Below are 8,858 nucleotides of genomic sequence, written 5' to 3'. Positions count from 1 at the left end.
TGTTTGATTAGTAGAGACTCATGAGGAATAATATATTAAATCAGGACCCTTGCAAGGATTAAATCATAAAAATCCTAAATAGGGACAAAATTCCTATTAAAGATGTTCTAAAATATGCAATAGATAAAATAATCAAAAATACTCATAACACAAAAGTAATTTTAACTCTAATGTTTGACAAATTGGGTCAATTTAAGAAATAATTCATTTAACCTGTCTTCTCGTGCATAAATTTTTTCAATACATTTCATATTTGTTTTATTTTATCACCAATTAGTAATATATCACAAAGACATGGTTAAATGTGAAAACAAATTAAAAATCTTAAAAAATATAATACGTGCAATGGTACAGAATAAGAAACAAAACGTCTATATTTTATGATAATGACCAAATATTATCAACAAAGTAAAATTTTCTGCATTTTATAAATGTTTATAAAAATTGTTTCACGCTATAATAAATTGGTAAATTTCACATATGGTTACTGAACTTTACTCATTTTAATATTATGGTGACTGAACTTTAATTCTTAATAGTATAGCTACTGAATTTTACATTTTTTAATATCGGTGGTTACTCAATGTCTCAAAACGACTATTGACCGCCTCAAAATAACAATTTTGAAGAGTTAATAATATTTTAAAAAACTTTAATTCTTGAAAATTTTCATTTTGGAGTCATTTAGGTGATGTTTATCTAAGATAGAGAGTTATTTTAGAAAATAAAAAATGTGGTTTTATGGTAAATGTCGTCCTAAATAACTTTAATTCTTGAATATTTTCATTTTGAGGTCATTAATAGTTATTTTGAGGAGTTAGTTAAAGCTTAATAGGGATAACAACGGGTAGGTACCCGCGGGTAGTGTCAATCACAAACCCTTACCTGTTTGTTTTTTAATTAGTCGTACCCATTCCATTATCCTAACGGGTATACATTTTTTCGTCCCACTTAATTAGCGAGTAACCACGGGTACCCTTACCCTTACCTTTTAAGAATAATAAATAAAATAAAAAAATATTACAAATTTAATAAAGTATAAATTTAATAAATCATTAATCTAAAAATTGAACAATTGAACCTTAATCAATAAGAATAAAGTAAGCTAATTGTATCACTAAATGGTTGAAGAACAAAAAGTTGAGGGTTCAAATCTGAAATCTAAAAAATAGTAATATTTTTTAATATATAGAAGAGTTATGATAGGTAACGGGTGTAAGTACAAAAGAGGAACAGAAACAAGTTATCGGAATTTTAAAGTTGGGTCGTGGACAGAACCACTGCTTTGAAAACGATTACGGCAGACTCTGGTGCAATCTGGAAGTCCGATCGTCAACCAAGGTTTACACAACAAGCGCCGTCCTAGTGCACTCTAGGTTGAAGCTTTGGAACATCAAGAATTTTAATGCCCAGAGGAATTTCGTGTTTGAGATAAAAATCATAATTGAGAAAAACTGTGTATTTCGTAGCTCTGGAAAAACTCTTTTATCTCAGTGTGAAAGACGAACGTTATAGTGGACAACGTTCATAAGAGTAAAACGTGGGTTGTTGAATGAGGGTAGGGATAGTGGAGATAAGACTTCATCAACTAAAAGAATTAGTCAAAAGGTTTAAAATATTTAATGACAGACGGGCGGGCGTCGCGCGCGCGAACGAATGAGCGAGCGCGCGCGTGTGGTGTTTTTTGTAAAACCCACTTTAACACAATTTAATATCACATAAAGTCCAACCCAATATAAACCTTTCAACTTCCTCACAAGTTTCCCATGTGGGATACATAAAGTTACAAGAGTGAGTAATAGGCAAATGACTAAAAAGGGCATTTCCCTTAAATCTCCAACAATCCCCCACAAATGGCTTTTTAGTAAAACAGTTTTAAAATAAAGCTTTTATGGCCAATAAGTTTCAGATTTTAAAAACTTAAGCATCAATATCTTTCGATTGAATTGATACATAGTGTTGTGAGGCAACATGTTATAGTTTTAGAAGTGAATTGCTCTTGAACTTCTACAACTGTAACTCAGACCCTCACAACACGTAAAGAAAACCTTTAAACGAAATTTTGCTGTTCTGCGATAAAAAACAATAGCGCTTTTAATGGCCATGCGCACACCTTCACACACATGTAGGTGATCTCTATAAGAGACCATTAAGAGTTTCTCATAACTCAACCTCAAAAGGAGCATCTATAGAGGTCATGGCCTCCTTATACGTCTTAGGATCTTCTTCTATTAGATAGGCAGACATAAAACATCATCTATTCTATTTGAATTTTCTAACAGAAAAGATGAAACAAAGTCGGGTCCAAAACTATTAGCTATTTTCCTTCTTTTACTTCTTCTAGGTTCATGTTCACATTCATCATGTTTTTCTAAAGAACTAGAAGCAAGAGAATTATTAGCATGTACAGAATTAGAAGGACCAACATCATCACACACAAGAGTTTTCTTTAACGGAAAAATATTCTCAAAAAATTCTGCATCTCTAGATTCACATATGGTATTATCATTTAGTGACATAAATCTAAAGGCAGCACTATTAGAAGCATATCCAATAAAAACACAATCAAAGGTTTTTGGTCCTATGTTGGGTTTCCTAAAGGATGGAAAAGCAACTTTGGCAAGACAACCCCAAACCCTCAAGAAATTTAAATTAGGCGAATATCCCTTCCAAAGCTCATAAGGAGTTTTGTCTAATTTTTTATGAGGAACTCTATTTAAAATGTAGCATGCAGACAAAACAGCTTCCCCCCACATATTATCAGGCATACCAGAACTAATCAACATGACATTCATCATTTCCTTAAGCGTTCTATTTTTCCTTTCCGCTATACCATTTTGTTGTGGTGTATATGGTGCACTAGTTTCATGTATAATGCCATTTTCCTCACAAAAAGTTTTAAGAAAATTGGTTCCATATTCTCCACCTCTATCAGATCTAAGCCTTTTTATTTTTCTATCTAGCTGATTTTCTGCTTCCATTTTATATTTAAGAAACATACTTTCAGCCTCATCTTTTGATCTTAAAAGATATACTTTGGTGTATCTCGAAAAGTCATCAACAAAGGTCATATACCATCTTTTACCACCCCTACTAATGGAATTCTTAAAGTCAGCTAGATCAGAATGAATTAATTCAAGCAATTCAGTACTTCTCTTAGTAACAGATGGAAAAGGCTTTTTGGCAAATTTAGCTTCTACACAAATAGAACATTTTCTTTCATGCTCAGAATTGACAATATCAATAACATGCATATTTTTCAACCTTTTAATAGAAGCATAATTCACATGTCCTAATCTACCATGCCAAACATCCAAAGACTCACATATATAAGCAAAACCAGAAGAACTTGGATTAATTCCAACAGAGTTAACATCAACAGTGTTCATGATAAAAAGTCCATCACCTAGGTACCCTTTCCCTACAAAGGTCTCATTCTTGGTAAGAATCACCTTATCAGCCTCAAAAGTAATTTTTAAACCAGCCTTATTCAATAAACTACCAGAGATAAGATTCCTACGAAGTGAAGGCACATACAAAACATTGTTCAATGATAAACTTTTTCTAGAAGTTAATTTGAGTAAGACTATTCATTTACCAACAACACCAGCAGTTGCGGTGTTACCCATGTAGACGCACTCTCCATCAGCAGCATCCTCAAAATGATGAAACAGCTCCCGGTTCGAACATAAATGTCTGGTAGCTCCAGTGTCTAGCACCCAATCAGTTTTGTTTTCCACCAAGTTCGATTCTACCACCACAGCAGCAATGATTTCATCGTTCTCCACCAAATTGGATTGTCCGGTAGGCTTTGTGTTAGCATTCTGATTTGAATTTTGTTGGTTCTTCCTTTGGAAACATTGAAATGCTCTGTGCCCGGGTTTTCCACACACAAAACATTCAACCTTTCGCTTTTGGACCTTTCCATGCTTGAAGGACTTATTCTGTTTGAAGCTTTTCTGGGACTTGTTTGCATATCCTTTTGATCTGTCTTTTGGAATCACAGCAGATTCAACCACATTAGCATTAATAGAAACAGAAATAGAGGAAAGTTGCTTATCTTTCATTCTGTTTGCTTCTTCAGTTCGCATATGACTAACAATCTCCTGCAGACTGAAATCTTTCTTTTTGTGCTTCAGGTGGTTTTTGAAGTCACTCCAGGAAGGAGGAAACTTCTCCAACAGAACATTGGCTTGAAGCATATCGCACATATTCATCCCCTCACTGAGAACTTCAGCGACAAGGTTCTCATATTCGTGAATTTGATCAATGATCGGTTTATGATCAACCATTTGATAATGTAGCCACCTGCCAACAACATATTTTCTTTTTCCAGCATCATCAGACCCATACTTATCTTTTAATGAGACCCAAATTTCTTTCGCAGACTTTTTGTTCACAAATATATCGAACAGTGGGTTCGACATATGGTTAAGGAGATGTCCTCTGACAGTTTTGTTATCTTTTTCATATTTAGCAGAATGATTATCGTATTGTTGAACGATAAGCGACATAGCAGGACCGTTTGGGTCGACAGGGGGATCAGACAGAACGACATAATCAAGGTCTAATTGTTCAAAAAATATAAGCATTTTCTGAGACCATCTTTTGTAGTTCAGACCGTCTAAGGGCTCTAATTTTGAGAGATCGGGAATATTTTTTGAGATTAGAGCAGACATGATGACGGACAGAAATAATCGTTTTCTAATTGTAAGTACAAAAGAAGGAATCGAAATAACTTATCGGAATTAAAAGCTGTGTCGTGGGCAGAACCACTGCGTTGAAAACGATTACGGCAGACTCTGGTGCAATCTGGAAGTCCGATCGTCAACCAAGGTTTACACGGCGAGCGTCGCACTAGTGCACTCTAGGGCGAAGCTTTGTAGTGGACAACGTTCATAAGAGTAAAACGTGGGTTGTTGAATGAAAGTAGGGATAGTGGAGATAAGACTTCATCAACTAAAAGAATTAGTCAAAAGGTTTAAAATATTTAATGACAAAATAAAAATCGAGCACAGTCCAGTCGGGCGTCGTGTGCGAACGAGCAAGCGCACGCGTGTGATGTTTTTTGTAAAACCCACTTTAAAACACAATTTAATATCACATAAAGCCCAACCCAATATAAACCTTTCAACTTCCTCATAAGTTTCCCATGTGGGATACATAAAGTTACAAGAGTGAGCAATAGGCAAATGACTAAAAAGGGCATTTCCCTTAAATCTCCAACAACGGGTATCGGGTATCGGGTATCGGGTATCTTAGGGGTATTACCATACCCGTTCGATTACTTTAACAGATAATGGTTTCAATTACCCTTTTACAGTGGCGAATACATGATTGTTCGGTTGGGAGGACCGATATTACACGTGATGTGTAAAAAAAGTTTTTTTTTGCTAAATCGAACTTGTTCATTTTTTTTTCTGTATATATACGTTTTATAACCTGACTAGTCAAGAACCAATTTTTAAATACCAATGTAAAACTTCTTGAAATTAAGCTACATTGTGTTTAACGTTCTTAACATATAACAAAAATGGTGTCTAAAAACCGGATTTAGGGAGGAGGGTCTAATAGGCTCGGTCCCCCTGTCTCCGCCCCTGACCTTTTATACAGGATACGAGTAGTCCTATTAAGATGGGGTAGCATAGGGTATCCACGATACAGTACCGGTTGCTATCCCTAAAATTAAGTGACCAATGTAAAAGTTCAGTAGTAATATTATTAAAAATTGAAGTTTAGTGGTGTAAAGTTATTCGCCATAAATGTATTTTACCCTATAATAAATGGTAATTACTTTTTTTTAAGAAGCATCACAGCAGAGGAATAAGAATAGTGGCTCATCAGGATTCAACCAAGTTCAAATATTTTCTAAATATTTCTCTCAGAGCTTAAACCTCTTTTTTGTTCATAATTTCTTCTTTCTTTCATATCTTCACTTTGTTCCAGCTCACTTATTTAGGATTTTCTTCCAACCTTTAAAAAAAATTATGTAAGTGAGAGAGCTTGAACATTTAGGAGCCAGAACCGAAAGAGGAGGAAAAAGAAACATAAACTGACTAAACTTTACCCGTTTTAATATTGTAGTTACTGAATTTTAATTCTTAACAGTATAACTATTGAATTTACACTTTTTAATATTAATGGTCACTAAATATCTCAAAATAACAAATACAGAAAGTAATGATATTTTAAAAAACTTTAAATCTTGAAAATTTTCGTTTCTGAGGTAATTTAAGTGTTCTTTGGTTAAAAGAGACACTGATTTTGGAAAATATAAAATATAGTTTTATGGTAAAATATAAAATATTTTTATTTTGATGTCATTAACCGATATCTTGAAAAGATAGTTAAAGTTGAGTAGAGATGACAACGGATAGGATATCCGCAGGTAGTGTCAATCACAAACTCTTACCTGTTTGTTTTTTAATTACCCATACCCATCACATTACCCTAATGGTTATACTTTTTGCATCTCATATCCGTCCCATTTAATTCGCGAGTACCTGTGCGTCCCCTTATCCTTTAAAAAAAATAAAAAAAAATAAAAAAATATTACAAATTTACAAAGTATAAATTTAATAAAAAGCCCATTTAAAAATTGAACAATTGAACCTTAGTTAATAAAAATAAAATATCATAATCCTATCACTAAATTGTTGAAGAATAAAATGTTAAGATTCAAATATCACATCTTAAATCTAAAAAATAATAATGTTTTTTAATATATACAAGAGTTTTGATGGGAACGAGTATCGGGTACCCAATGAGTATTTCCATACCCGACCCATTACTCCAACGGGTAATGGTTTCGATCGTATACTTTTTTATACTGTGTCCGGATAATCCCACTACGATCGGATAGTGTATGGTATCCGCAGGTACAGTACTGGTTGTCATCCCTAAAATTGAGTGAGCACCAATGTTAAAAAGTATAAAAATTTAGTGGATTACCATTAATAATTGAAGTTCAGTAGTCACAATGTTAAAATGTGTAAAGTTCAGTAGTCATGGATGTAATTTACCCTATAATAAATGTTAACTACTTCTTTTTAAGCAGCAACATAGCATAGAGGAATAGTGCTCATCAGGATTCATCCAAGTTCAAATATTTCTAAATATTTCTCTCAGAGCTTAAAACTCTTTTTTGTTCATAATTTCTTCTTCTTTCTTTCATATCTTCACTTCGTTGAAGCTCTCCCATTTAGGATTTTCTTCCAACCTTTAAAAAAATTATTTAACTGAGAGAGCTTGAACATTTAGGAGCCAGAACCGAAAGAGGAGGAAAAAGAAACATAAACTGACTGAGATTAAGAGAAGTTTGAGGTATACATAAAGTTTTTATTTTATTTTATTTGAAGTTTAGTTTTGTTAATTACTTGATAGTACAAGGTAAATTTCAACTAATCCCTTTTTATTTTTGTTCTAAATCCAGTATTTAAATTGATGGAGTACGTGACTAAGTGGAAGATGCGAGGACGTATATTGAGACGTTTAGAACTGAGAGTTTTGGAAATTTGTAAGTTTGTCTTCTCTCCAAATCTATGTGTTAGACTCCTACAAATTGAGTTTAATAAAAATGATTATATCGCTAACTAAGGTTAAATTAGGAGAAAATCTATCGCTTTTAACTAAAATTAATAATTGTTTTCACATCAAGTAATTAGTTTTTATTAATTTTTAACAGAATTTAATTTAGTAAATTATTTCCAAAAAAAATGATTTTGGTCAAATTCTAATGTTTTACATAAAGTTCCAATTTTTTTAATATAAAAGTCAAATAATTATTATATGTGTATGTAACTTGATTGTGGTGCTATGTCGCATACTTTATCTAAAAGTGATTTATAGATCAAATTCAATGGATCATCATGTCCTAAAAGTAATTTTACTATGTATTGTAGTTGTATGACTGCTTTGCTATCAATGAGAAGCTACGGATAGACATTCTTTTTTTTCAAAGATTCCTCAAAAGACCGTTAGATAATGGACGTATTTTAAGTAGTATGTATTATACTTGATTTGGATTTCGATTTGGATGATAATAATACGATGTTTCAAAATAATAAATTTTATTCAATAAGTTTACAATAATTAAATATTTTGATTAAATATATATAATTTTGAAAAGAAAATTAAATGTAAACTTTTTGGATAATAATGTATCAAAAATTAATGAAGATATAAGAAATTATTTAATTAGAATTATTAAAATAATTAAAAAATAAAAACATTTAAAATTGAGTTTTTATGGGCTGAAAAAAAATTAAAATGAGTAATCTCTTAAACCTATACCCTAAAAGCTAAATCGTAAATCTTCAAAATTTAACAGAAAAAATAATTAGAATAAAAAAAAAAAAGATAAAACATGGATTTTTTTTTTTATATTCAAACCAACTAAATAAGTGAAAAGCATTTTCCTTAAAAAATAATAAAAAAAGTGAAAGAACAAATAAGACTAGGCTTTTTTGAAATTAAAGTAAATAAAATAGTACACACATTCCAGCTATATATTTAAGTCTACCCCTGTCTCATCAATTAATCAATCTCTATTTATTGTCTCACCCTTTTCATCATCAGTCTCTTTTCCTATCGTTTCACACTCTTTTCACAAACTAGCTTTTTCATTATTTTCTCACAGAAATTAGTTATGGAACAAGCACCACCATAAGGAGCTGCTCCTCCTCCTCCTCCAGCAGCTCTTGCTCCACCTCATCAACTGGGGCATCCATTGTTTCGTTCAACGAACGCTACTAATTGGTGTCTTTTTTATGGTTACGTTTCAGTTTTTTTTTAATATTGTTTGGATTATATTAGTCATCTGCAAGGTTGAAATAGTGCAGTCTGAAAGCACAATTACA

The sequence above is a fragment of the Euphorbia lathyris genome, chromosome 4, assembly GCF_963576675.1.
Source record: "Euphorbia lathyris chromosome 4, ddEupLath1.1, whole genome shotgun sequence".
Classification (NCBI taxonomy): Eukaryota; Viridiplantae; Streptophyta; class Magnoliopsida; order Malpighiales; family Euphorbiaceae; genus Euphorbia; species Euphorbia lathyris.
Note: the sequence above shows the minus strand (reverse complement) of the source record.